Source organism: Schistocerca serialis, chromosome 4, assembly GCF_023864345.2.
Source record: "Schistocerca serialis cubense isolate TAMUIC-IGC-003099 chromosome 4, iqSchSeri2.2, whole genome shotgun sequence".
Classification (NCBI taxonomy): Eukaryota; Metazoa; Arthropoda; class Insecta; order Orthoptera; family Acrididae; genus Schistocerca; species Schistocerca serialis.
Genome location: NC_064641.1, coordinates 377970030 through 377994929, shown reverse-complemented (window position 1 = coordinate 377994929; position 24900 = coordinate 377970030). Strand labels below are relative to the sequence as shown.

Below are 24900 nucleotides of genomic sequence, written 5' to 3'. Positions count from 1 at the left end.
GTCTTAAAAAGGGTAGGAAAAGAAATAGAACCCATTAGTTTCAAATTAAAATAATAGTAGATCGCAAAGTTGTTTACTTATAGATGACGGAATGGAACGATTGAACTTAAAGAATACTCCTTGTGAGTACTCTTTGAGGACCCCGCGTAATACATTTTTAACGTGCTGCTAGCGCTTGCTGGATCAGTTCGTATCTCAACGTATGCTCTTGTACGTAGGCGCGACGAGATTGTTTTTGTGTATTTTTGGAAATTTTGTGATTTGCTAGGAATCAGTAAACTTGAAATAGGTATATCAGCAACCTTGAATATATCATTACGTAAAGCCAAGGGAGGAAAAGATCCGAACTTGTCTTAAATTGATTATCATACAGGGAAGACTGAACTTTACCCCAAAGTAATAGACTGATAGCAATTTACCGACATAAGGCGTGAACATTCGTATTGAACTGTGAGAAAATACTGAAGTTTCGTTAAAATAGCAAATGAAATCTGGATCTTGTTACAAACTCTTTGACGGAAACGTAACTAATTGCACCCAGCTTAGGGAAAATTTACTTCCTGAATACAATAATAGGACGTGAATGGTATAGAATAAACCAGCATTAAGTGGATTTACTGTGTGACATTTCTTTCAACCCATTTAATATTGTGTGTTTATAAAATATTTAATTGTGCGACGACATAGATTAATAACAGAGCGCAGCATGCATAAATATTCTTTGCAGCTTTAGACAGTTATGTCACCGACTCTTAACTATTAAGCTTACGTAAACTGAAAACTTTAGGGGAGATACTATTGCCGTTCATGGACTGTAGCCACAATTAGTACAAGGATAGCCATTGGTGTGCAACTACAGGTAACTGACCTCGTACACGTCGGTGAGCATATAATTAGTTGAACTGGTCGGTATCGTTGATACGTACTCGGCGTGAATACAGTGTGTCAGGACAGTTTTTCTTATGTAAAGTTCCTCATCAGACAATATAACCGATAATTAGTCGGAGCATGAATATCATCAACGAACATTTCCAGTCTATCTTAAGAAGAGCAGTTACAAAAAAATTAGCGCCCTAAACGTGGGGCACGAACCACCAAGTTACATACATATTGGAGCCTATAACGTAGGGCTCGAACATGAAGCGCACACCCTGAGATTACGAAAACAGGAATTCAAGTAGCAACAAATGCGTAGGCGCCACATTTGGGCTACAATATAACACGCAGAACTTGGAGTCGACGTTGGAGGACGCATTGCTGACCGACTACGACGACGCGCCGACTTCAACTACGCGGAGGCCTCCGACTTCTGAGGACGACGACTTCCGGATCCGTGAAGACTGGGGGGCGCTGTTGCTGCCAAAGCTGACTGCACATCCGCCGCCTCCGCACAATATAACATTAATCAGTTAAGAACTGAACAACTCACGTTAGTGAGTACTAGTCGGAAGTTCATTCTCTGTGATGCAACACCGAAATACTTGTGCCATTATTTGTGTAATTGTGTACAACCCTAAACAAAATTGAGTATTTATTGTGTATAAGGGTTTAGGAAACTGTTAATTCGAGAATAATAATTATCAAAATATCATAGAGAACTAGAAAGCGTGAATTAGATCACGACAAAGATAAAACTGAAATCAGAGAAGAATCGGTAGAGGAAATGAGTCAAAATGTATAAAACGTCTTTTGACACAGAGAATGAGGCAAGAGAAAGAGTGGAAGAACAGAAAGTGCTCCCGACTTCCAAAGAAGAGAGAGAAAAAATTCCGGATGTCGTGCAGGCTCAAGTAACGGTAATTAATAATCAAAGAGAAACTTCTGGGTTGGCGATTGCTTCTTCCACGCAACGCTTTGATATGAATACGTTGTTCAATTTCATATACAAGATGGAAGAACGGGAGTCACGTCTAGAAGAAAGAGATCGTATGTTTAAAATTGATATGTCTGATTTTATAAAACAGAAAGAACAGGAAAGGGAAGAAGAGAAAAGAAAGTTTAAGCGGGAAATGCCAGAATTACAAAAACCTTTGATCTCAGATATAATCAGAAATTCGGAAAAGTACAGACTGAGATCAATGACATTTCTGGTGCTGTACAAATATTAGAAGAAAATCTCACTGTAGTGAAATCAACTCAAGACTCTGTAGTACAGCAGCTATCGGAACTGTGTGAAAAAATGAATCAACTGCGGTTAAACACTACACAAAATGTTGATTCGTTTCTACTTGAAAAATCTAGGCAATGGGGAAAAGAAACGTCCGTATGGATAGATGGAAAATCGGAGGAGATAAAAAAGCGATTAAATGACCCTGTTGAACTTAAATTAACTTCAACTAGTGAAATGAAATTAAACGCATGTAATGCTGAGGACAGTGAACAACTAAAACAGGAATTTCGTGTGATCAAAAACTAAGTAATCAATGAAATACCTAAGGATATGGAGAATTCAAGTCGTTCTGGCTGCGTTCCGAATGATAGTGTAAAGGATCGTAGTCAAGACATACGGGAATTTTCGTTAAAAGTGATGAACGATCTTTGTCTGAATCTGTGTCGTTCACTCAGAATACTTCTTTGTCACTATTAAAATTGAAAACAGCATATTTAAAAGTAGACAGTTACCGATATTCTCGTCGGAGAAGAACACAACTCATGCCAAATTATTCATTAACAGTTTTAAGAGAATATTTCCAAAGGTATGAACCGAGTATGATAAAATTCAGTTTGTAGTTTCGAAGGCTGTTAGTGAGGCATCGCTCTGGGCGAGTGAAGTTAGTGAAACATGTAGGACATGCCACGAGTTTGAGAGATTATTTTAGGCTAAGTACTGGTCCACGAGCAAGCAAGAGCACTTAAGAAGAGAGGTGTAAAATCCCGAGTTTTATAACCCAAAGAAGGGAACCTTTCGGCCTTACTTTGAAAAGTACATTAATAAAACTCGGTATTGGACCGAACCTATATCCCATCGCGAAGTTATTCGGATCTTCAAAACCAGGCTTCCGATTAACATTCGTGAAATGCTTGTTCATGCATCCGATGATTTTGAGCAATTTCTGTCCACAGTTGTCTCGATAGATTTCCGTCAGTTAAACGGTGAGATGTGCGTTACAATTACGGTAACGGTCATAATAATAACCACACTCCGTCGAACGGCAGCAATCATTGGCAATCGAATAACAGAGATTCACAACGTAGACAGAACTCCAATCAAAACTTTAATAACCTAAATTACAACAATCAAAACAATGGAAATACATATAGTCAGGGACCAGCTCCACCGGATGTAAATAAGGCAGATTCTGGCGAGGCTAATGTTCAAAATCGGAAGAGAAAATATAATGACACAAGGTAATATACTAACCTGGAACAAAACAATGCAGAGAATCGAAGGAATACTTCTGCGGCAATTCCGTTGGGAAATAGTGCAGCTAATGTTCGAAATACAATGTACAACCCACAGAATCAAAACGTCCATGCCGTGGACATAGTCGAAGAGCCACGTCATGAACCAGAGAACTCAACAAACTAGGACCATCCGGTCCCAGACTTCCGGGGTGGCTGGTAATCTTAATGGAGGTCAACATAATCAATCTGTGTGCTTGTTAAGAAATAATTCTGGAGTGGACATAGGAGATTAATTAATGAATGAGGCAACATCGCACCAACCCGTATCCAAGGAATACGTGCAAGCTATAATAGCTGGAGGTATGAATGATATACCGGTATACGTCGTTACAGACACAGGAGTTACAACTAATGTGATGTCGTTTGATCTATTTAAATGTATTAATATAATAGAAAGAGTACCTACCTTTCTGGTAACAGGGTGTACTATTTCTGGAGCTTTCGGCACACGTATTCAACCCACTCAAGCTCAAGTGCAGGCGGAATTAATCATACAGGAGGAAAAACTTAAGTGCAACTACCTGGTAGTTAAAAATGTACCCGTACCATGAATTTGGGGGTGGGATTATTTGATCGAAAACAGGGCAGTCATCGACTTACAGGAAGAGTTATGTATTTTAAATACAGTCAATGGGATCGTTAAACTGGTTGTTGAGGGAAACAAGGATTCTCGACAAATACAGTCGGAATCTGCCGTTGTTATGTATTTATAATAATGAAATGTCAACCGAAACGATTAGTTTGCCTGTAGGCGATTCCAACTCAGATCTCGAGCAAGTTATCAAGGACAAGATAGGCGAGTGTGAATATTTATCAGGTGTAGAAATCAGGTGTAGAAAGAGTGGAACTGTCGAATTTACTATCTGAGTACGCACTAGCTTTAAGCAACAATCCTGGTGACATTAAAGGATTTAAGCATAAGATGCGTGTGCGGCCTCACGAAACATTGCAAAACAACGTACTCGATACCCTGGTCTAAACGAGAATCTCTTAAATTAGAAATTCAGAGAATGTTGGAATGGAACATAACCGTCCAACTCCGAGTATAGTAGCCCACGTCTAGCAGTTGCAAAGGTTCACAGTAATATAAGACTTGTACTTGACGCCCGAACAATCAATAAAACTTTAATACCTGTTCAGACGAGACCAGAGAACTTAGACGAACCACCACAGCACTTCTTTGGCGTAAAATATTTGACCTCCATTGACCTCCGTAGTTCCTATAATTTTAAATATGTACTAGCATTTTACGATCTGTTTGCTAAGTACGTAAAAGCGTATCCATTAAAATCTGTAAGGGTAAAGCCGATGTTAAAGATATTAAAAAATACATAGTTCAAGTGGGAAAACCGAAAGCCTTGTTAACGGACAGTGCTTCGTATTTTTCGTGAAGATCCTCGAAAAAGTGTCTGCGTGGAGAAAGCATTGATCTCGTTCAGATTTCTCGTTTTAGTCCGAAAAGTATTCAGAGAACTAAATCGATTCGTGAGAACATACGTCTCCATCCAACACTACCGCTGGATAGAATATTTGCAGAAGTTCGAAGAAGTGTATAATCAGTTACTCCATTCATCTACCGGTTTTTCCCTTTACAATATCTTATTTGATAATTAAACAAATGGAATGAAAACCTACCAAAATTCAGTAATCTATTACCTATAGACAAATCTGCCTTATTTAACCAAGTGTGTGCTGCGCTTCAGCATCACGCAAAATTAAGGAAAACTTACTATGATAAACATTTGATTAAACGTGTTACCTACCGAGTTGGAGAAAGTATCATGTTAAGATCTCGTCCGAAATCATCTGCCATAAAGAATCTAAACAAGAAAGGGCAATTAATATATGAAGGCCCTTTCAAAATAGTGAGAATACCTCATCGTGAAAGTTATGTTTTGTCTAATTATAAGAGAAGGGACAAGGGCATCTACAGTCACCAGGATTTAAAATGATTTTGGCAGTAAATTTAAGTCTTTTTTGAAGGGAAGAAATATTTGTAGTTTTAAGTTGTTGTCTTGTCCTATAAATTAAACTGAAGATTTGTATGTAAGTAATTTTACTTGTGGACTCGTTTGTTGAAGGAAAGTGACAGAGAAGAAGATGCGCGGCAATATTAATAATTGAGAAAACCTGTGCTGAAGATAATATTGAGAGTCAGATAATATACTAAGGAACCGTAACGTGAAAACTGTTGTAAACTGTTGCTATACACGTTTAGTAGAGGATTCGTGTACTGAACAACCTTACGAAAGGAGAGAAGTAAGACATCTTAGAATAAATAGTATGTAAACTTTCTTCATTTTCTACGCTTCTAGTGAGAAGGTTTAAAATCGTTGTTGGCTTCTGCAACAGAAATAATAGCTAGGATATTTCTTCAGCAGTGAAAATGAATTTCAATTTGATAATTTAAACTGTTGCTATACACGTTTAGTAGAGGATTCGTGTACTGAACAACCTTACGAAAGGAGAGAAGTAAGACATCTTAGGATAAATAGTATGTAAACTTTCTTCATTTTCTACGCTTCTAGTGAGAAGGTTTAAAATCGTTGTTGGCTTCTGCAACAGAAATAATAGCTAGGATATTTCTTCAACAGTGAAAATGAATTTCAATTTGATAATTTATTATTAGGATAAGTATTTGAAAGTTGTATTTGTATTTAGAGTAAGAATAGTAAAAGTATTTTTCTGTCTCAGAGCCGGAATAGCATTAACCTTTGCACAATGTGCTGATTTAAAACTTCCAGTCGATAATGCAGATTTAAGTATATCAGTATCCTATGAAACTATTTAAACAAGAATAGACTCTAGGGACTAAAGAAGAAAGAACTTCTTAAGAATGAGACTTACGTGAATGATAATTACATGTAACTGAACATTCGTAAAAGGAAATTATTTGTTGCCGTATTTGTAGGGATAAGAAATGGTAGAATGATTTCCGTGTCACTATTTTATCGCAAAGGAAGTGCAGAAGGAGGTAAGTTTTGAATACCACAGGTGACTAAGCTGAGTTGTTTACGTAAAGGTAACTGAACCTTAACAGTGTTAAACATGAGTAAAAAGTGTTTCGTGTGTTTTCGTGTGACGAAATGGTACTAGGCGAACTTCTAAATACAAGTCGCTGACAATAACTATCTTCTCGTGAACTTGGTTCAGGACCTGTCCATATTATGTACTGTTACAAGAAGTCTAGTTCGAACTTACAAACTTAAAAAACTAAACCAACGTATCCTTTGATAAACTACATAAATATAGACAACAATGAAATAATGAGTGTATGTGTTGTTCTGTAATCTGGAATATTAATAATATATTTGTTTCATATCACCGTACGAGAATGAAGTTAGCAGCTTTCTGGTGAACCGCTAATGTCGTCACGCCTCGTCAACCACAAGCGATGAAGAAGGCAAAACCGATGGGGGGGCGCACATGTTAGCGGTCGTCCAAAGAAGATAATCACTGTTAACTGCCCATTGCAGTACAAACAGATGAAAGAGTCCGAGACTTGGAACAGCCCGCCTGTCTACAGTTGCTCATCGTCAGGAAGATGCCATCGCCGTGGAAAATTTAAATGACAGGTCAGCGCAGGTGGCTGTTATTCTCCAAAAGGTGTCGTCATCAGAAAAGAAGTTGAGTAGCACAACTTTACACTCAACAGTCATTCTTTAAAGAAGATGTCGTCGTCATAGAATGAGCTGAGCAGAAAAACAATAGATCCAATGACAATTCGCCAAGATCAAGAAAGATGCAGCCAGTAAGCGACTGCTCCGCATCGAAGAACCCATCGATGTAACCACAAACAGAAGTGAAAGTAGACGCAGCTGGTCAACTGAGGAAACAAGAAAATGACATGAGGAAGCACCGTGGATGAGACTTCTGACTCAGCCGTCCTTAGTAGAAGAAGCAGAGCCGCAGTCAACAACAATGCTCGATACTTATACGTCTTGCCGGCAACTATTCAAGATGGGCGAATTAGATATTCACAGATGTTGGCTACTGTATAAGCTAGCAAGTAGCAAATGAGATACTTCAACTTCCGCCGTTCGCCAACAAAGAGGCGGAAAATTGATGAAAGACAGCCCAATCCTTCTACTAGTCTATTCAAGAGGTAGCAGATGAGAAGATCGTATCCTACTACTAGCCTATTCAAGAGGTAGCAAATGAGAAGATTGCCTGTTGCCTAGTCATCGGGAGGCAGCAGAGGTAGCGGATGATCAGTCTGGTCCATCTCTCATGCGAGCAAAACGACCCGATGGGGAGCTGAGCGCTGATTACAGACAGTAATCCAGGACGTACTGTCTGCCTACCCTCCGAGCGTCGCCCGGGAGGGAAGACGACAAAACTGATTAATGTACACACTTTATAACATCATTCTCATGTACAATTCAGTTAATCTAACAATGAAATTTTTAGACATGGCAATTAACATATGCCATTCCTAAATGACTTAATCATAATATGAATCATTTAAGACCTGGATTCTTTAGCAGACACTTTCCTTAACACCGAAGTACTTAAGCATTGAAATAATTAAGGAATGAGATTTGTAAACAGGAAAAATTCTTAGCCCTTCATAGTATTAAATTTGAAATATTTAAACGGGCGATCCTATTAAGCCTATAGGCGAAAATTATTGACAAACACCAATGTATTTTTAGTGATTCATTTATACTGTAATAAGGAGGTAACACAGTGAGTCGCCGGCCGAAGTGGCCGTGCGGTTAAAGGCGCTGCAGTCTGCAACCGCAAGACCGCTACGGTCGCAGGTTCGAATCCTGCCTCGGGCATGGATGTTTGTGATGTCCTTAGGTTAGTTAGGTTTAACTAGTTCTAAGTTCTAGGGGACTAATGACCTCAGCAGTTGAGTCCCATAGTGCTCAGAGCCATTTGAACCATTTGAACACAGTGAGTCCAATTATCAACGCACCCCAAAGTAAAAAAGGGATTGCGCAGATAGTCGCTGGGGGGCGGATGTAACGCCGCTTCCTTTGGACGCAAAATTGAAAATATAAAATAGTCCCCGAAAACCAATAAAAGTCCCAGAATCTAAGATCCTGATTTCGAGTCACACTGGAATAGCATCACGTGAATAGTATAAACGAAATACAGTATAATGTGACTTAATGTTTTAAAAAGGGAAGGAAAAGAAATAGAATTCATTAGTTTCAAATTAAAATAATGGTAGATCGCAAAGTGGTGTACTTATAGAACACGGAATTGAACGATTGAACTCAAAGAATACTCCTTGTGAGTATTCTTTGAGAACACTGCGTAATACAGAAGGAAAAAGTGATACATTATTAATGTGCTGCTAGCGCTTACTGGATCAGGTCGTATATCAACGTATGCTCTTGTACGTAGGCGCAACGGGATTGTTTTGTGCATTTTTGAAAATTTTGCGATCTACTAGGAATCAGAAAACTTTAAATAGGTAGATCAGCAACCCTGAATATATCATTACGTAAAGCCAAGGGAGGAAAAGATCCGAACTTGTCTTAAATTGATTATCATACAGGGAAGACTGAACTTTACCCCAAAGTAATAGACTGATAGCAATTTACCGACATAAGGCGTGAACATTCATATCGAACTGTGAGAAGATACTGAAGTTTCGTTAAAATAGCAAATGAAATCTGGATCTTGTTACAAACTCTTTGACGGAAACATATCTAATTCCACCCAGCTTATGGAAAAGTTACTTCCTTAATAGAATAATGAGACGTGAATAGTATAGAACAAACCAGGATAAAGTGGATTTACTGTGTGACATTTCCTTCAACCCGTTTAATATTGTGTGTTTATAAAATATTTAATTAAGCGACGACATAGATTAATAACAGAGCGCACCTTGCTTAAATATTCTTTGCCGCGTTAGACAGTTATTGTACCAACTCGAACTATTAAGCTTACGTAAACTGAAAACTTTAGGGGAGAAACTATTGCCGTACATGGACTGTAGCCATAATTAGTACAAGGATAGCCATTGGTGTGCAACTACGGATAACTGTGCTCGTACACGTCGGTAAGCATGTAATTAGTTGAACTGGTCGGTATCATTGATACACACTCGGCGTGAATGCAGTGCGGCAGGACAGTTTTTTTATGTAGTAATATTCCTCATCAGACAATATAACCGCTAGTTGGTCGGAGCACGAATATCATCAACGAACATTTTGCAATATATCTTAAGAGGAGCAGTTACATATTCCAGATAAATATTGCAAGAAAATTAATACAGTAACAAATAATTTTTATCATTATAGTGAAGATAAACACGTAGTCAAGGAAAATGATTGCAACGATGGCCGCTACCCTCTTCTGGGGGACTTATTACACAGACATAGCTGCATACACTGTCGACAGTTGTTTTAAACTCTCGTTGCTCTGTCCCTGTAGTGGCATCTGTTCTACGGGCACGAGTATACACCATACTAAAATACTCTCACCACGCACGGTTCTAAAGAATGCATGAAGCAGGTACCCCGACTGCCAACTTTATTGTTTCACTTAAAAGTCTTTCCTATGAGCCTGCTACGCTCTTTCCTTAGGATTCGTGAAGCTATACGGGCTACTGTGAATTTGACTACTGCGATAACCACTTCATTTGAGAATAGCACTTGCCACCTACGTCCTCAGTTTTTATTGGTTGTATTGAAATCTCTTTCTCTCCCTACAGTTTTTACTCTTCTGTATCAAGGACGTTATTCCCTGATGTCTGAACAGATGTCCTATCATCCTGTCCGTTCTTCTTGTCAGTGTTCTCTATATGTTCCCTCGCTCACCAATTCTGCGGAGAACCTCCTCATTCCTCATCCTACAGGGCCATATGATTTTTAACATTCGTCCTTGGCACCACATCTCAAATGCTTCGAGTCTGTTCTGTTCTGGTTTTTCCACAGCACATCATACACTACTATAGAATGTTCTGCCCCAAACGTACACTCTCAAAAATTTCTTCCTCAAAATTAATATCTTGTACTTCTGAACACCAACCTTAATAGTCGTTTGGCTGCCACTTGCCCAGTGATTTTCGGAATTCCAGTAGAACGTTACCTACTCCTTCTACTTACATTGATTTAAAATCTTCCAAAACTCCCTTCAGTTTTAGTACTGGATCCTCTACATCATCCCTTATAAAATGTTATCAGACAATTCCTCCCCCTCCTCGAGACCTTCAACGTAATTTTGCCACCTATCCGCTATCTCCTCTGCATTCCATTTCCACTCTGGATGTTACCACCCCTGCTCCCAATATCTTCGAATGTTGCTTTGGCATTTTTGTATTCCGAATTTGTCCTACCGACGATCATTTCTTTTTCAGTTTCTTCACATCTTTCCAAGAGCCATTTCGCCTTTGCTGCTTGCATTTCCAGCTTATTTCATTCGTAAGTGACTTGTTTCAACGTACTCATGACTTTATCTGAACATTGTTGTACTTCGTTCTTTCGTTGATCAACTGAAGTACTTCTTCTGTTAGCCCATATTTCTTTGCAATTACTTTCCTAGTACCTATGTTTGTCTTTCCAGCATGTGTGACTGCCTTTTTTAGAGACGTTTGCTCCTTTTCAACTGATCTGCTTACTCTGGTGTTCCTTATTGCAGTATACCCATCCTTAGCCAAATTTAAACGCGGCTCCTCATTCTTCAATGCTTTAGTATCGCATTTCCTTCCACAGTGACTCTTTCGCACGATTCTCTTAATCTTCAATCTCATCCTCATCTTTATAAAATTATAATCTGAGTCTATATCTCGATTTGGATACGATTCACAATCCTATAAATGATTTCTGAATCTCTGTCTGTCCATGATGTAATCCAGCTGGAATCTTACCTTATCTCTCATTCTTTTATAAGAATATCTTCTTGTCTTGTGGTTCCTGCACAGAGTATTAACTGATGGCATCTGAAATTTATTGGCGAACTCAATTAGCCTTTTTCCTATCTCATACCTACTGCCAAACCTATATTTTCCTGTAACTTTTCTTCCATTTCTTCCTCTACATCCGCCTTCCAATTCTTCATAACTATCAGACTTTCATCCGCCTTTACTTACAGAATTTCTCTCTCAGTATTCTTACATACTTACTTTACTCCTGCATTTTCTGCTTGCGGCGTTGACACATATATCTGAACTATTGTTGTCGGTGTCGGTTTGCTGTCGAATAACTGAACTGTTCAATAGCTCATCTCCGCCATATGTTCCTATACATAATGAATCCTACCCCACAACACGATTTTCTGGTGCTTTAGATATTACCTTAACTTTGTTAGACCAAAAATCCCTTTCTTCTTTCCAATTCACTTCCCTGACCACCACTACAATTACATTCATCCTTTACATCTCCCTTCTTATATTTTCTAGCTTTTCTCTACGTACAGATTTGTAACATTCCACGTTCCGTGTCGTAGAACGTTATTCCATCGTTGGTTATTCCATCTTTTCTCATGGTCGGCTTCCCCTTGGCAGACTCCTTCGGGAGATTCGAATTGAGGACTAATGCGGTATCTTTTGCCAGTTCATTGGTCATCGTGACATTTTTCCAATTACGGGCAACATTATGTCTTTAATGAAGTGCTGTAATTGGATCCTCATGGTTACGATCTTGCTGATTCTTCCAAAACGTGGCTTCAGTATTCGCAAGAGTAATCCAGTACCATTTCATTCAAATCAGACATTGCATTTTTCGGTTGTTTAACATGGATGAATTCAGGAATCAACAGAGTTAACTATGGTTAAAATTATGCAGTAACTAAGACTCCAAATCGTTAATAATTCGCAACCTCTCCAAGACTATTCCGCTGTACTTTAGAACGCCGATATACGGGATGATTACAATTAAACTTTCGCCGTTTCAGAGGGAGCCCACGAACATCGAACTAAACTAAACTCCGTCCGAAGAGGCCTTGGAAGGCCCAACTGTACGGACCGGCAGCCGTGTCATCCTGAGCCAACAGGCGTCACTGGATGCGGGTATGGAGGGACATGTAATCAGCACACCGCTCTGTCGGCCGAGAGACCGGAGCCGCTACTTCTCAATCAAGTAGCTACTCAGTTTGCCTCGCAAGGGCTGAGTGCAACCCGCTTGCCAAAATCGCTCGGTAGACAGGGTGGTCACCCATCCAAGTGGCAGCCCAGCACGACAGGGCTTCACTTCTGTGATCTGACGGGAACCGGTGTTACCACTGCGGTAAGGCCGTTGGCCCACGAAAATCGAGAAATCGTAAATAAATGAAACTGTACGGAAATTTGTAAGGACATGCTGAAAAGAAATAGCGACTAAACCATGGAGGTAAACTTTTTTATTTTTTTTTTATTTTTTTTATTTTTTTAACACATGGGAGTAACATTTGTTAATTGCTTATCGTGTTTACGTTCCAAGTTACAAGCGTTGCTCAATGTGACGACGATATCCATACTCAGTAGCCTGGAACCGCACTAAATATTGCCGTAGTGTTGCCCGAAACATGTCAGGTGGGTTGCTGGCTGCATCTCTCGTTATGCTCCTCTTTAACCTTCAACGCATGTTACTGTCTCGTTGATGAAATCTGTTCTGCAGGTAACCCCACGACCAGAAATCACACTAATTCAAAGGTACTGATCTCGGTGGCCGTGCACTTTTGGGACGCTCGGCCAATGATTTGGTTCCCTCAAATGTGTTACGGAGTAAACGAGTGACTTCACGAGCAGTGTGAGTTGGAGCCCCATGGCGCACAAAAATAGTTGAGTCCAATAAACCTCTAACACGTAGAGCAGGTATCACATGTTGGCGAAGCAGATCACATTAACGTGTGCCGTTCAAGCTGCATTTTGTTGGTCCTTGGGGTCCGAGTTTCTCAAAGAAAAATGCAGCAATTATGAACTGGGCCTTGAAGCCACACCACTCAGTGATGCAATCTCTATGCAGGGGAGCTTTATGAACCTCAGTTTGCAATCACGAACCCAAAATGCGAAATTGTGACTTTTCACTGCCCCAGTGAGTGTAAAGTGTACTTAATCACACCACAAAATGTTCCATTGTTATATGTATCCAACTTCAACCCTTGCAAAAAACGCAAGACCAAAACCCACTTGAATGTCTGAGTTGCGTGGTAAAAGTTTGCTAGTAATATGAAGATTAAATGGATGCCATTTCACAATTGTTCGCAGGACATTTGCGACGCTGTACCATGGAATCTATAGCTGCCGTGACACAGTTCGTGCACTGCTTTAAGATCGTACGTAAGGCATACCAACAGTAATTTCATTGGCAATATCCTCGGTAATCTGCCGTCGGCCTCCAAAATCAACGGTTAATTCGAACTTCTGAACCATGTTCTTCAACCCGGAGGCGGAAAGAGGACCTCTCCGTATTCCTCTAATGCGTCGACAAGCGCAAAGAGCAGGACCGGTATTGCTGTTGGTTTGATAAAACAGCTTTACGAGTAAAGTTCTTATTTTGACCAGACCCATGATGACTGTCTACAAGAGTAATGCAACCTGATGCTTCTGTTTCAACCGCACTTCGCCGTACCAGTACCGACGCGTAACGGCAAGTCATGATACTAGTGCTACTAACAATGCACATCCTGTAGCAAACGGTCCAAACATAATTTCCTTAAAGTTGAGTACCGATAGTGAGCCAAGCCGGCTTTGCGGCTATCGGTATTTGTTCACAGATGCTAACCTTTGGGAGCTTGCGTGCCCCTTGCGAGGTGGCGCGGCAGGGAGCGGATCGACAGAGAGCGCGAGAGAGTTGACTTGTGAAGTGCAGAGAAGACGGCGCGATTGCAGAAGGAGGAGAGGTACTCCGGTGGGTGAAGAGGTGTTTTGAAAAGGCATTACAGGCCGTTAACAGATGACATTTTATTGGGAGATTGTAGTGGCGAGTTACTTCTCTGATGCTGTGGGGCGATTATTTTCCTAAACTGATAAAGTGAAATAATTCTATTCCTTTCGCAGGCCACGCACTTTCTGCCTTCCGTGTTGCAAGTGTACCTCACCTGAGACAAACTGTTTGCGAATGCCCAGTTACGGAAATCTGTCAGTAATAAATGTCGGGGTCGGACGCTACGCAATTTGTTGCACCATTCTGCCGAACTGTTGTTGCTTGGCGTCTAGTAGCCTCGGCATTCTGCCTTACCATCCAAGCCGTGGGGTTTCTTGTGTATAATGTTCTAAAACTGTTTAGTTCGTTCCATCTTAGTTCATGTGACACTGGTGTGGAGGTTTAAATATAGGTATCCGGGAAGGGAAGTCGGACGCAACTACTGTACTTCAATCTCTCGGTCGGCCCGATAAATCGGGTCAGGGCGGCTTAAACAGGTGTGGGCCGTGTTGGCTGCTCCGCAGGACTTTCATGCCCGCCCTTGACCGATGCCGAGAGCTGTCAACTATTTTTAAGATAAGTGTCTAGTGTATATTATGGCCTGCCTAGTTGAGAGTCCGTACGTAAGGCTTTTGCTCAAAAAATAGTTCAAAAGGCTCTAAGCACTATGAGACTTAACATCTTAGGTCATCAGTCTCGTAGGCTTAGAACTACGTAAACCTAACTAACCTAAGGACATCACACACATCCATGCCCGAGGCAGGATTCGAACCCGCGACCGTAGCAGCAGCGCGGTTCCAGACTGAAGCGTCTAGGACCGCTCGGCCAAAGCGGCTGGCAAGGCTTCTCTTTCTTTTGAAAGAATATATTTGGGCAAGGTCTTAAAACTGTAAGTGAACTTACTGTAACCCTTTAGACGTTAAGTGCTATACTTGCTTTGCTATCTAAACCTAACTGATGGGTTTTATGTACAAATGATCTCGCTTGAAGTTTTACAATTGTTATCTGCTGATTGACTTTAATAAATATTGTGAACAATAAAAGGTGAATGGACTCCCCGCCTTAACGTCCAGTCCTTCCGCTTAGTCCTTTGGGCATTTTATGATACTCCGCGGTAATACTGTTGGCAGGCGGACTGACATAAACAGACAACCTAAATAACCTCAAAGTGTAGGACATGTATCTCAGCACTGAATACAAATGTAAAGAACCCTCTGGTAATCTTACATGTCTTACAGACTTTTGAAAACCGTGACTCTCCGTCAAACAAAGTCGATTTGATCATTTTTGCATGCTTTCTAAAACACACCATGTTGGTGAAACAATTAGTACACTTTGAAAGACGGCGTCGATTTTCATTCGATGACGGCATATACCACCGTGGGGGGGGGGGGGGGAGGAGGGGGGGGAATGTTACATGTATTGATAATGGTTTCAAAGTCATCCACCAACAGATAGCGCAGTGATGAAGCTACTGGTGCGCCACCTGTGTCTACCCTCTAAATAAATTATGGGAAAATTTAACATTTAAGATAAGATAGAGGGTCCTCACAGCCAGAGGGCTCGATGTGGTGCAAACGTATGAGAAAAGTAGGTAAGCATTACACGTAGGTGGCACGCCACAGTCTGCAGCGATGAAAGCACATTCTGCCAGCACAGTAGTGTTGGTCGTCTGCGCATATGATGTATACCTGGTGAGCGCGGTCTCGTAGAGTGCATTCGTCCAAGACACATGGCCGCACCCCATGCCTTGTGGTCTGGGGTGCGATTAGCTACAACTCTCGTTGCTGTTTCGTGTTTCTGGAGGAGATTCTAACCAGGGCTCGTTATTTGCAGAATGTTGTTACACCCATTCTTCTGCCATTATTACAACAGTAAGGTGATGTAATTTTCCAACAGGATAATGCTAACCCACACGCTGCCCATGAAACGTAACGTGCTCCGCAAGGTTTGCAGTAAGTTCCCCGACCAGCACACTCTCCGATCTCCAATAGAGCACATATTAGATGAGATGGGACCAAAAGTGACTCGTACGACTAGTCAGTCAACAGCTCTTAAGTAATTACTCGAACAGGTCGAGCAGGCGTGGCATAACATATTGCAAGACAGTATCCGCTATCTGCACGGTCATCTGAAATCCAGAGCTAGCGCCTACACTGCAACTCTTGGAAACTACACCATATACTAATATGGGTGTTTCAGAGTGGGTGGATACCTGGTACCTCAGAACCACTTGTGCTGTTGATCTGTAAATTTAATCATTTCATATACACCGATGCATTGTTGGAACAACTGGGAACCTCTAAAAGTGTATACTAATTTTTTTCCGGCTGTGTATAAAGAAGCTGAATAAGTCAATGTCTCAGAGATAGTCGTAAAATAAATGTTACGGACCTTTAAACTGGTAAAATTGATGGTGAGGGAATGACAGAGCCAACAACAGGCACTTCTTAACTAGATGTAGCAGCTTCTTTGAGTGATGTCCAATTCCCAGGCAACCAATCCAGCAATAAAATTATTGGAAGACATTCACTGACCTCCCTCTCTACCCCCACAAACACGCGAAAGTCAGCTCCTCTCAGCCAGACATTTCATAACAGCATGCCGAGAGACGCAAGGTGTGGTTACAAAGCGGTGCGATTGATTCGGGTGGGCTTGTGAGCGTTGTCACCAGAGGGAAATCGTGAACACCACAGAAACAAAACGCATCGCTTCCGCGTGTGATGGATACGTCGCGGCAAACAGCGACAAGTCTCATTTATCACAGCTCGAGCGGGGCCACCGGGGACAGCCAGTGTGGCCTGCAAGAGCCCCGGCTCCAGCATGTCGCATTTTGGCGGATTTTGTTCCCTTTGTTCCTCTCTGACATTTCCTGTTGCTCAAACTGAGGAAAACCTGATCATTTGCAAAGACGGACGCATAATGAAAAAATACAGCCCATTTGAATATATAGGCTAGGATTTGCTCATCTGGTATACACAGCTGCGTTTTACTGAGGTTAAAAACGGTAAAGCGGAATGCTCCGAGACAGTGGTTCCAACCCTTTTATCTGCGCGGACCACCTATTTTGTAAAAAAAAAAAAAAAAGGTAAAAGGTCAATTAACTATATAAATAAACTGGAATACGCATGCATATTAGATTACAGTTATATACAATCAGGAGACTACGGCGCTGCGCTCGGCAACGCCAATGTACGACAACTAGTGTCTAGCGCACTTGATAGATCAGTTACAGCTGCTACAATGGCAGGCTACCAAGAATTTGTGAGTTTGATCGTGGTGTTATAATCGGCGCACGAGTGATGGGATATAGCATCTCCGAGATAGCAATGAAGATGGGTATTCCCGGACAACCGTTTCAGGATGGTACCGTGAATATCAGGAATCCGGTAAAACATTGAATCTCTGACATCGCTACGGCCTGAAAAAGATCCTGCAACAACGGGACCAACGACGACTGAAGAGAATAATTCAGCATGACAGAAGAGTAATCCCTCAAATTGCTGCAGATTTCAATGTTGGGCCGTCAACAAGAGTCAATGTGCGAACCATTCTACGAAACATTATCGATATGAGCTTTTCACCGATATGGACTTTTGGAGCCGAAAGCCCACTCGTGTACCGTGGATGACTGCACGCCTTGCCTAGGCCCGTCGACGCCGACCTTGGACTGTTGATAACTGGAAACATGTTCCCTGGTTGGACGAGTCTCGTTTCAAATTGTATCGAGCTGTTGGATGTGTACGGGTATGGAGATATACTCATCAATCCATGGACACTTCATGTCCGCAGGGGACTGTTCAAGCTAGTGGAAGCTCTGCAATGGTGTGGGGCGTCTGCAGTTGAAGTGATGTGGGACCCCTGATATGTCTAGATAAGACTCTGGCAGGTGACACGTACGTAAGCATCCTGTCTTAACACCTTCATCCATTCATTGTGCAATGTGCATTCCGACGGACTTGGGCAATTCCAGCAGGACAGTGCGACACTCCACACGCCTAGAATTGCTACAGAGTGGCTCCAAGAACACCCCTCTGTGTTTAAAAACTTCAGCTGGCCACCAAACTACCCAGACATGGACATTACTGAGCATATCTGGAATGCCTTGCAACGTGCCGTGAAGAAGAGAGCTTAAGAGAGCTTCACCTCTCGTTCTCTTACGAATCCATGGACAGTCTTGCAGGACTCATAATGTCAGTTCCCTCCAGCACTACTTCTGACATTAGTCGAGTCCATACTACGTTGTGCTGCGGCACTTCTGCGTTCTCGCGAGGGCCCTACACACGATACTAGGCAGGTATATATATATATATATATATATATATATATATATATATATATATATATATATATAAAGGTTTATTGATACACACACACACACACACACACACACACACACACACACAGGTATATATATATATATATATATATATATATATATATATATATATATATATATCTCTCTGTGTGTATCAATAAACCTTTATAACCTCATTGAGGTTTTTGAGATTGTCACGCACTAGGGAATCAATATCGAGATTAAAACTGGTTAGTTTCAGTATCAAATCACTGTCTACATACATTCTGTTCCTGTGCTTACTTTTCAGAAAACTACAGTTGAAAATTCGTCCATATAGATTAGGGAAAAGGCTATCAAGTGTCTCAGTGAGCATTAATTCAGCAATATCTCCAAGGGAACGGAGTGAACTGGTGTATTGGCTAGCGATCTTAACTCGCATTTGAAACACCGGGTTCAATTCCCAGGTCGCCCGTCGATATGTCGGTTGTCTGTGGTCATCCGGGTCACTCCATGGAAACGTCGGGATGATTCCGTAAATGTTCCATGGCCGCTTCCGCCGCCTCCAGTAGTACGAAATCTGAAAAAAGCTCCTTGTCTCATAATGTCTGCCGTGGAGGGGATGTAAAACACCAGCCGTCCTTTCTTCTTTCTTGTGTCAGGATAATAAATGGGCAGACTTTAAGCGAGTCGTTCTTGCGAACCGTCGTGTCTGTGAAGGTTGTGTCTGAGAAACTACCGACTCAATAACTTACGATCAGATTCTGACATGTTATGTGTTTAAGCCATAAGCAGCCAGCCAAGGTCGTGAGCGAGCTGTGTGGTGCAGTCCAGTCTGTAAGAATGTATACTTCTAGCCATATGGTGGTCTGGTGCAATTTTCAACTTAAAAAACTGGCAATCGATCCAAACCGATTCTTTCATGCCTTCTCTCTCTCTCTCTCTCTCTCTCTCTCTCTCTCTCTCTCTTGTGAGTAGTATCCGTAGGATAGCTAAAGGGCATGTCATCTCTCATGTACTCGCTGGCCATGAGTACTAACAAGTGAAACCCCTGGAGCTCGCGGTAATTGGTTGGGAACCACTGCTCTAAGTATTTATGGCCCGTCTGACACCTGCGCTTGTATTTTACTCGACTAATGAATCACAGCATCGCGGGAATGACGGCTCAGTTTGCTATAGTATAAGTTCCAGAATTTTTGTGTGTTTCCCAGGAGGTAAGTTACGCTACATGATGACACAGAGCCGAAAGTTTTTGCATTATGTGATATCGATATGTGGCGCCATTATGCCGCAGGACGCCGTCTTCTGACAGCTTAACGCTTCTCAACTTCGCAACAGGACAATGAAGTGATGAATACCTTTCATGAACCATGTCAAAATGTACGGCAAGGAAATGATATTGTGACTAATCAGCTCTACCGTATTTACGTGGTATTCTTGAGTCACTACTTACACGGTTATTTAGGACCGTAACACGCAAGACAGCGTTCCTAAATTTTGTGCAGTGACTGTTATGTTGCTAACGTCAAAATGGAATCATGGAACTATTACATAGCACATAGTCGCAGCACAATATCTTACAGTAAATGACATTTCAAAAATTCAGCTGCCATTGTTTCTAGGGTTCCTTACGTTAGTCAGTAAAAACGGAACCCTTATAGCGTCACTTTGTTATCTGTCTGCCTGTCTTTTTGTTTGCGCGACTGTTAATAACTTTTGTTTCAGTAACGGGTGGACATATCGAACTGAAATTTATGCAACATTCTTCGGTGTACGGTCCTTGGCGATCTTCTTCTTCTTCTTCTTGTTCTTCTTCTTCTGCTTGCGTTACGGCCTCTGTAGGGCCACGGGTAGCCCCTTCGTGGACTGCATTTTCCTCTTCTTCTCCCAGAACCTCTTCATTCGTTCTATTCTTTTCTCCCGCTCTTCTTCCGAGATCTTCAGTGTCCATTCCTCCTGTCGGTTCCACTGGTGACACTAATTTTTCCTGTATTCTTCTCTGTCATTGATCTCCGGCATATTGGTCGGTGTTTATTTGTTCCTCCAATTTTCCTTTCCCTCGACCTTGCTCCCCAATTGCAACCAGTCCTTCCAAAGTTCAACAACCCACTTGGTTCCTGTCTTTCCGCTTGTCCTTCCTTTTGTTTCCCACACTCTCTTCGTCATTCTGTCCATACTCATCCTAACTACATGTCCAGCAAACCTTGCCCTTTTGAGTCTGATTTCCCCGGATATTGTTCTCATGTTCCTGTACAATTCTTTCCTAGGTCTTCGCATCCACCTCTCTGCAACTCTTTTGGAACCTAGCATTTTTCTCAATATTTTTCTCTCTTCATTCTGTAGTTGTTCTGCCCCATTCTTCCTAGTGTCAGCGTCTCAGCAGCTTATAATATTGCATTCCTCGCCGGTGCCTTGTAGTGGCTTATCTTTGTCTCTGTGGATATATTCTTTTACCCTCATTGCTCCTGTTCCTTGCTGTTATAACCTCTCCCAGGCATTTGAACTCTTCCACCATTAGCACAGTGCCTTCGGGTGTTTCCCAGTCTGCAGTGGTATTTAATGTCTTTGTCTTGTTATAGGCGATCCTCAGGCCCACCTTTCTGGCTACCCTACTTAAGTTGTCGAATTGTGTCTTTGCGTCTTCTTCCGTCTCATTTGCTGTTGCTATGTCGTCTGCAAAGGCTAGGCAGTCCACTTGAGCCATGTTGTCCTTTTTGTCCGCCACATGGGTCCTTGGTGATGTAAAGAGCTTAAGGTTCTACGTGAATGCAATCAAAAGATGCGGCCATTTATGTCATATTTTAACAGTCGAGATCTCACTCATCAAAAACTGTAGGGTACTTCCCGTTGTTCTAGAATCATGAAATTGGCAAAGAGCATGTTTAACAATACTACTAGTAGTATGGTATTCTGCCTTACGGCAGGTCTTGTCATGGGTTAACCCTCTTCCACCTTTGTCTGTCCATAGCTGGTCTTTCCATTTCTGTATATTTGTTTCCTTTTATATTGTCCAGCATCTGATATCTTTTCTTCCTCTTCCCCATTTTCCCTCCACCATTCCTTTTATTCCTTCCTTCAGTAAACAGTCCCTCCTCAAACAATGTGCCATCCAGTTCCGTTTTCTCTTTCTGATGAGTTTCAGCACGTTTCTTTCTTCTCCAACTCTTCTTAATACTCCTTCATTCCTTACTCGGTCTTCCCATCCCACTTTTTCCATTCTTCTCCATATCCACATCTCTAGTGCTTCCAATCTACTTCCATCTTCCTTCCTCAACGATCAGGTCTCCGTACCATATAGTGCAACGCTCCAGATGTAACATTTGGCAAGTCTTTTCCTCATATCATTGTTTAGTGGTCAACAAGGTAATTTCTGTTTGCTCGGGAATCCTTCTTTTGCCATTGCCATAGCCGGCCGGGGTGGCCGAGCGATTCTAGGCGCTACAGTCTGGAACCGTGCGACCGCTACTGTCGCAGGTTCGAATCCTGCCTCGGGCATGGATGTATGTAATGTCCTTAGGTTAGGTTTAACTAGTTCTAAGTTCTAGGGGACTGATGACCTCAGAAGCTAAGTCCCCTGGAGCACAGAGCCATTTGAACCATTGCAATATTTTTCCTAATTTCCGTTGATTAATACATATCATGCATTACTACATATAATTATAATCCATTATAATCCACATTATTACAGCCCATTATTACAATACATATCATCCATTAACAATACAAATAAGAAAAAATAATTGTTAATATGTAATAATATTGAACGAAAATGATTTTTTTTTTCTTATGTTGTCCGACTGTGTCTCTGTGTCCGTCCGTCTGTTAAGACATCTATCTCTCAGGAATGGATAACAGTATCAAATTCACGTTAATGTCACACACTAAGGCCTACGGTTCCTTGGCGGTATAAAACACTCAGACTTCCAAGTCAATTAAATCGACAGGTACGGTCACTTAAGTCACATATTTTTATACTTGCAAATTCACTCCTTAAATGCTATAATATACTGCCCGTTGTCGTAAGCCATTGAGGTATAATCATGATATTTGGTAGAAATAAAGTTCCACAATACAAGTAAGAGAAAAAGACAGAAAATTGTTGATTTACAAGTAAGTCACGCAAAAAAATATTTCGTTTTTCATTTGTTACCCGACTTTAAACTTAAACATTCTCAAAAATTAAAGGAATTCTTGAGATAGTAATCATGCCAGTATATCAGTAACACGTAAAAATCATAGAGATCCTAGATTGCCATGATGTATGAACTGTCTGTTTACAGGGTGGGGCAAATAAAAGTGGTACGGAGAGGTAGAGTCCCAGGGTACAGAGATGCACAGCCGAGGAAAGGAAACACTATACTAACCTGATTACAGCAGATGCTGAAAGAGGCCACCATACATATCATGCCACTTTCGGATCGTGGTCAGCAAACTGCTGAAGGTGGATCGAAGCTGAACAGATGGCACTGTCGCAGTCTCATCCGTAATGTTCTGCTGCTGTTTTTGAAGACTATAGTGGTGGTACGATACACCCTACACTTCAGCGCTGCACACACAAAGTAAGCGCACGCTGACAGATCTGATGACCCGGGCGGCCAGTGAGCAGATAGGGCCGCGACCAGAGTGCCCTCTGCTATCAACTCTGACAGGCGTGAAGATTGTGTAAAAGTGCTCCAGGGTTCGGCCAGCTGTATGAGAAATTATTCCATTCTGTTGTAAGTAACTGTAGGTCTTTTCTCTTGCGTTAATTCTGCCGCAAATTATTTTAATATGTTGGCAATGCAAAGCGCCGAAGTCAGCGTCTGATGAAAGAAGATGAGACCAATAATGCAGCGTGCTGAGACTGCACACCAAACTCCGACCTGCTGATTAAGCAATGGTGTTTCGCGGAGCTTAAGCGGATTCTCCGCTGCCCAGAACCTATGATTCAATAATACAGGGTGATTCAAGAAAAAAAAATACCACAACTTTAGGAATTTAAAACTCTGCAACGACAAAAGGCAGAGCTAAGCACTATCTGTCGGCGAATTAAGGGAGCTATAAAGTTTCATTTAGTTGTACATTTGTTCGCTTGAGGCGCTGTTGACTAGGCGTCAGCGTCAGTTGGTGCTAAGATGGCGACCGCTCAACAGAAAGCTTTTTGTGTTATTGAGTACGGCAGAAGTCAATCGACGACAGTTGTTCAGCGTGCATTTCGAACGAAGTATGGTGTTAAACCTCCTGATAGGTGGTGTATTAAACGTTGGTATAAACAGTTTACAGAGAATGGGTGTTTGTGCAAAGGGAAAAGTTCTGGACGGCCGAGAACGAGTGATGAAAATGTAGCACGCATCCAGCAAGCATTTGTTCGCAGCCCAGGAAAATCGACTCGCAGAGCTAGCAGAGAGCTGCAAATTCCACAATCAACTGTGTGGAGAGTCCTACGAAAAAGGTTGGTTATGAAACCTTATCGTCTAAAATTGGTTCAAGCACTGTCTGCAGCTGATAAGATTAAAAGAATCGATTTCTGTGATTTTATCCTTGCTCAAATGGAAACAGACGAATCTTTCGTTTCAAAGATTGTGTTTAGTGATGAAGCAACTTTCCACACTAACGGGAAAGTCAACCGTAACAATGTCTGTATATGGGGCACTGAGAATCCGCGGGAAACAACTCAGTATGAAAGTGACTCGCCTAAGGTGAACGTTTTCTGTGCCATTTCAGCCAATAAACTTTTTGGTCCCTTTTTCTTCGAAGGTGCTACTGTAACTGGACTACAGTATCTGGAGATGTTACAGAATTGGCTGTTCCCTCAGCTCGAACAAGAAGCACAACAATGCATATTTCAGCAGGATGGAGCGCCACCACATTGGCACTTATCTGTACGTAACTACCTGAACGTCAACTACCCGAGGCGATGGATCGGCCGCCAGGCAGCCCGTGACAGAGCACTTCATCACTGGCCTCCAAGAAGCCCTGATCTTACCCCCTGTGATATTTTCTTATGGGGGTATGTTAAGGATATGGTGTTTCGGCCACCTCTCCCAGCCACCATTGATGATTTGAAACGAGAAATAACAGCAGCTATCCAAACTGTTACGCCTGATATGCTACAGAGAGTGTGGAATGAGTTAGAGTATCGGGTTGATATTGCTCGAGTGTCTGGAGGGGGCCATATTGAACATCTCTGAACTTGTTTTTGAGTGAAAAAAAAACTTTTTAAATACTCTTTGTAATGATGTATAACAGAAGGTTATATTATGTTTCTTTCATTAAATACACATTTTTAAAGTTGTGGTATTCTTTTTGAATCACCCTGTATAATCGCTCAGGTGAAACCGGCTTCGTGAGATGTAAAGTACAGATCCCTGTGCAAGCCATTCATTGTTATCTCAACGAACAGCCACTCACAAAACT

The 24900-nt window shown here is 41.6% G+C and overlaps 1 protein-coding gene across 1 annotated transcript in view; it reads right to left on the bottom strand.

Moving 5' to 3' along the window:
* The window catches only part of LOC126474677 (diuretic hormone receptor-like), a gene marked incomplete at its 3' end in the record, with an annotated part of 1060935 nt that extends 1037958 nt beyond the window's left edge, over window positions 1-22977 (bottom strand). The window contains exon 1 of the mRNA XM_050102155.1: window positions 22869-22977. The remainder of the gene's footprint in view (window positions 1-22868) is intronic.
* Window positions 22978-24900: the final 1923 nt, after the last annotated feature.